The sequence below is a fragment of the Euwallacea similis genome, chromosome 24 (genome assembly GCF_039881205.1).
Source record: "Euwallacea similis isolate ESF13 chromosome 24, ESF131.1, whole genome shotgun sequence".
NCBI classification, from domain to species: Eukaryota; Metazoa; Arthropoda; class Insecta; order Coleoptera; family Curculionidae; genus Euwallacea; species Euwallacea similis.
In genome coordinates, this window is record NC_089632.1 from 2184902 (window position 1) to 2190901 (window position 6000).

Consider the following 6000-nt stretch of genomic DNA (forward strand, 5'->3'; position numbering starts at 1 on the left):
AATCTTATAAACCAGTACCAAGCGTTTGCTTATTAATCCTTAAATGCTCTCGTCTTATGGAGATATTTCCTTTATTACAGCCCTGACCTTCTTTTAAAATCTCTCTACATCCCCCAACCCCGCTCCGTGATCTGGCAAACTTTGAAAACTCTTCATATAGTTAGGTTCAGCATGAATAATGCATGGATGCAATTTTCATCCGACAAACTTTAGCAATATTTTATCAATTTCAACTTTATTTACGTACAAACTGAAATTTATAACTTTGTCATAATTCTCAAAGGCCAAACTCCGAATAAAATATTATTTAAGGAGAGAAAATGTTATTTTGAGAAAGTTTTATAATTTATTACAAATTAAGTTTTATGAATCCAATTTCGTTATTCAGATCTAGGCAGAAAGTGAAAATAAGTATGACATTATTCCATCACTTCAGAGGGGAAAATGCCACTTTTCATCTCTGCCTTGAGTTTCACTTTGAAGTCTCAATAGGGATGCTCAATTACTTTGTGTTTATCACTACTATAGAGAACATTATGCTTTGATTCCTTTGTACCTACATCAATTATTCCGCAGTGGTTTCATGGCTTTTTAGACGTTTTTTTTTTTTATGGAATAAATCTATCATATTTCTCAATTTTTATTATGTATAATGTAAATGACTTTATTCATCGTTGCAAAACCGGATTAATATAATATTTAGTTTGAAAACATCGATGTAATATAAGAACGCTCGAATAAACACGAATAGAATAGGAACCTAATAAAACATAAATATTTGCCTTTAATAACTCAACCCTGTTTACCATGTTTTTAATTTTTATTTTTATCTTCTTTCTTCCTCCCATATTCTTACGCGAGGTTCGAAAATCGTTCTGCAAGAAAAGCTTTTCAATTAGCAAGTATAGAGCCGGCTCAATATTTGCTCTAACTTAATACAGTTCAAGTATAATATTTGCGCATGGAAATGTATTTAATGAAACTCTTTTGGTAATATTAGCTCAGCGTTAAACGAGGAGTAGAAATATATACAAAATTAGCTTTGATTCTTTGGGGAAATACTTATATAGGACGAGATGCAAACAAGGTCCCAGTTTTATGTATGTGACTGGAAAAATATAAAAAAATTCGCAGTATTAAGAGGGACTTCTGGGCCTAAACAAAGCGAAATAGAGCTTAATATTCTAGGTAAATTAATTACCCCCAAGTTACAAGTTTGCAACATTATATATGACTCGAGGGAATTCAATTTACTGTTAAGCATTAGAAATGCCGAGTGGGCGCAAGCAAATAATTCACTGATAACCATCTTATCAAGCTCCCAAACAGGTATAAATAATGAATGAGTTCTTTATAGAACTCCCTCCCCCCCTAATCTTTTTAACTACAATTACACCCTTAAATAAATAGGTCGCAATAAATCAAGAGAAGGGGAGATGTGTTACACAAGACATTTATTACTTTATTGGGTTCTGCAATCTCTTTCTTAATAAAACTGAGACAGTTCATAATCCCGACTTAACCAACAACATGATTTATATTGGTATTGCCAAAGACCAGGTTTTAGAGTTGCGGCAAATTTATTTTCCTTTGTTCAATAGTACAATAACGCTGTTTCTAATTCAGTTTTGTTTCAATTTTGAGTTTTAAATTATAACCAGCGATTTCTTCGCATTCATCCTGCTGCAAGAGGGTGTACGGGTTTGAGAAGTTGAGAGCACTCTTTATTATTGTCTTATTCATCGATTTCTGGCAAAGAAGGGAGGAATCCGTGAAACTTCATGTCTTGTCCTGTTTAGTCCTGATATGAAGTAAATTCATCTTTTTTTATTTTCAAAATGGTCAAGATGAAATTCAAGTTGATTAATTGACGCGCAAAATACCATATTTAGATTTTTTAAAATTTTTAGTGCGGTTTCAAGATTTTCATTATTTCTCAAAATTTCTAGAAAAACGGATTTTGAGAAGATTTTAGTACGTTTTAGGTCCTAATTTCTGAAGTAATTCTTGAAAATTTCCATATGGAGTTTATTGAAAATTTTCCTCCAAAATACATTTGTGTACCTATTTATAATAAAACCTTCTCTCAAGCACTTTTGTCGAATAGACGAACAACACGGTTCGATTTGTAAGTTTCAAACCGGTTTACCACGCTCCAGTAATTTCGAGAGATAGAGACGTTATTATCATGCATGCCAGGTTCAATTTGTGTTATATAATAAATCCCGCAAATCCGGGAAACTTAATTTGCTTAGTCTAATGTGGCAAAAACAAAACGTGTAATACAACGAAAATCTAAATTAATATCCCCCGGGGATAATCCCATAATGGAGCCGGCTTTGTTTTAATAAATTATTATTGCCTAATTTAATTTGGTCAAACAGATCAAATATGGGGTTTTTGAAAATGATGTTGTAGATGACTTGGACTCCTAATTCCTACGTCCCTGTAGCTCTAAGGCAAACCAACCTCTCACAATGTGAACAGATAATTCTAATGAGAAAGCCCTCACCAGATCTCCAGTCTTCTATATACGATCTCCGTAGCAGATATTCTTGGAAGTAGCAAGTTTTTTATTTTGTATCGCTAATGGCGCCCCCTTAAAGTGCATGTTTACACACGGTCAAGATAATTCCACCAGATCGTAGAGATTTAGGTACTAATAAGTTGAGGCGTTTCATGAATATTTATCCGACAAGATTAAGAGGCTGATACCTTTCAAACGCCAATTTGTTTTCTAGCTGTACCTTACAGCAGTAGAAGAGAAGGTTTGGTAATTTAGTTGGTGGCTATTGCTTGACCAAATCATAAGGATGGATTCGAAGCAGGAATAAATTCATGTTTTGACTGCTTAGAATAAATAGCCAGGTTGTTGAAAATCCTGGGTAAAGTGTAAATATTTGAAAATTTATAAGCAATGATTTTCGTAAAACTGTAGCGACGCCTCTGATATCCAATAGTTTAATAATAACAGATTTCTTTTACGAGGGCCGTTTGATTAGTCAGTGATTTTTTAAATTTCTCGCGTAATAACTCTAAATGCAACACTACTCCCATCAACTGTCATCGGTCAGTAGACTACTGTCAAATTTTGGGCAAGCTACGTCATTTAGTTTGTGTTTAACAGCCATTGAAAGCAGACGACCTCGTGAATTTTGACGAAAATGGAAAAAAGTGAATTTTGTGTGCTGAACAAGCATTATTTTTTACGTAAAAAAACCATCACCGAAACTAAGGAAAGGCTTGATAAATACTATGGAAACTCTGCACCATCAATTTCAATGGTTAAGAAGTGGTTTATTGAGTTTCGTTGTGGTCGTACCAGCACAAGTGACGAAAAACGTTCAGGTCGTTTAAATGAGGTCCTCACGCCAGAAATTATTGATAAAATCCATGGAACGATATTGGACGATTGGAGAATGAAAGTGCGTGAAGTGGCTGAAGCTGTAGGCATCTCACTGAGCGGGTACATCACATTTTACATGAATATTTGGATGTGAAAAAGCTATCTGCGCGATGGGTGCCGCGATTGCTCACATTCGATCATAAGCGCTCTCGTGTGACCGTTTCAAAAGAGTGTTTAGCGATGTTCAGCCGCAATTTGAACGAGTTTTTGCGCCGTTTCGTAACCGTTGCCGAAACGTGGATCCATCACAAGACACCAAAGACCAAGGAATAATTGAAATAGTGGGTTTTTCCAGGTGAACGTGCAACAAAGAAGGCCAAGATGGGTCTATCGGCCAACAAGGTGATGGCCACAATTTTTTGGAATGCACGCGATATCATTCACTTCGATTACTTTGAATAGGGTAAAACGATCACTGGTGAATATTGTTCAGAGCTTTTGGACAGATTTGGTATTGAATTGAAGCAAAAACAACCGCATTTGGCGAAAAAAAACTGCTGTTCCATTAAGACAATGCACGGGTACACACGTGTGTAGTCGCCATGGCAAAAATCTATAAATTAGACTATGAACTACTACCCTATCCAGCATATTCTCCAGATTTAGTCCTTTGCGACTATTTCCTGTTTCCAAATCTGAAGAAATGGCTGGGCGATAAGAGATTTGGGTGGAATGAAGAAGTCATCACTGAAATAAACGCCTATTTTGAGGGTCTTGATAACCAATTCTTTGGAAGGAGTAAAAAATTGGAAAAACGCTAGCCTAAATGTATTGAGCTAAAAGAAGACTATGTTGAGAAATAAAATGTTTTTTGGTTGAAAAAAATATCTTTCATTCAAAAAGTCACTGACTTAATCAAACGGCCCTCATATTAACAATAAATTCTGAATGGTTTTATATTAAAACTCACGGGCGTACCAAGTTTCAGGTTTGGGGAGTAAGAAGAAGCTATAAATTTGTTTCTAAAACTTCCAATTTAAACAGTTAATAAATCTTATAAAATAAAAACCATGACTACGCCCCTGATTTATAAACCTTATACACGACATAATTTTATATTAAAAGCCATGGGCGTAGTAGAAGCGAACTGCAGGAGGATAAAGAGAAGTTATAAATTTTCCTTCTAAAATTTCCAGTTCAAAAATTTAATAAATCTCTTTAAAAAGCAGTAGCTACGCATCTGATTTTCCATATTTCCATTGTTACCGATTTCGTCTATTAACCTTATACTTCATAGTATTTTATATTAAAATCCTTGAGGGTACCAGAACCGAGTTTCAGAAGAGTAAATAGAAGTTGTACATTTGACTTTTAAAATTGAAAATTTTAAAAGTTACTAAATCTCGTAAAAACTGTACCTGCACTTCTGATTTGATGTAATTTTATAGCCGCTGATTTCTTTTGTTACCCCTAAATTCAGCAGGCCTCTAAATTAAAATCCACGGGCGTGCCAGAACCGAGTTTAAAGTGAAAAAAAAACTAGCTTGCTTCCTAATTTGTGTCTACGCCCTTGGCTTTTTATAAAGCTTTTATAGTCACTAGTTTCTTTCGTTAACCTTAAATTCTGCAAGCTTTAATATTAAAATCCATGGGCGTATCAGAACCGAGTACCGAAGGGTGCGAGAACGTTACGAATCTTGCTTCTGCAATGTTTAATTTAAAAAGCTATTAATCAAAAGTTTTAGCGAAATTCCTTATTAACCTAAACTAACCCAAATTAATATCCCTGAACTTTTTGAACTTCAATTTGTATACGATTATAACGAATTGTAATAAATGAAATTGCATCTAAATGCGCAATATTATATTCTCAAATCAGTTATGTTAAGCTTTGTCTCTAGGGCCTAAAACAAGCCACTAAGGAAACGCTTAGTACAGTAATAACTCTATCGGAGTTTAATTAAAACCGTAACTTTGCATTAAGTGTTTAACCGGAATACACAATAATTTAATTACGAAATAATATCAGTGTTCCGACGTTCGACTCGATGCAATTACCCTGTATGTCCACTGAAGTTTAATTTGCTCTGGAACAAGTTCCTTGTTTATTATTTAGTCACTCATTAATATGTTGGTTGCCCTTTGGGCTCTGTTTTGAAATACTTATCTGAGTTATGACTTCAGAATTTGAATATGGTGGACATAATGCAGTTTGAAGTAGTAACTCACCTTCTACATACCAAAGTTGTATATTTCACATAATTAATCAAAATCCCTTAAAGCAGACATTCAAAAGCTTACGTTAACATATTTAAACGCTAATTTATTTAAAACATCGAAACAAACTTTAAGTAACTAGTTTTCATAGCAGCAAAATTCAAGTGGGAGTAATTAGTTCCAAAATTGATTTATATCCCTTCTCTGTCTGAAATCTTGACTAATTACGAGCAGTTATTTACGATTTTGCAAATTTCGTTAATCTGCTTACTTTGAAGATTAAACTTCGTGATTTATATCAGGAGTAACATTTTTCGTAGAATGTCAATTTGGTCCCTGAAAGGCGTTAATGACTTCCTGCGACCCGTGCTACTTAATCATGTTTATGGGTTTGGATATAGGATTAAAACTTGTTTACGCAATATTTGGAAAATATG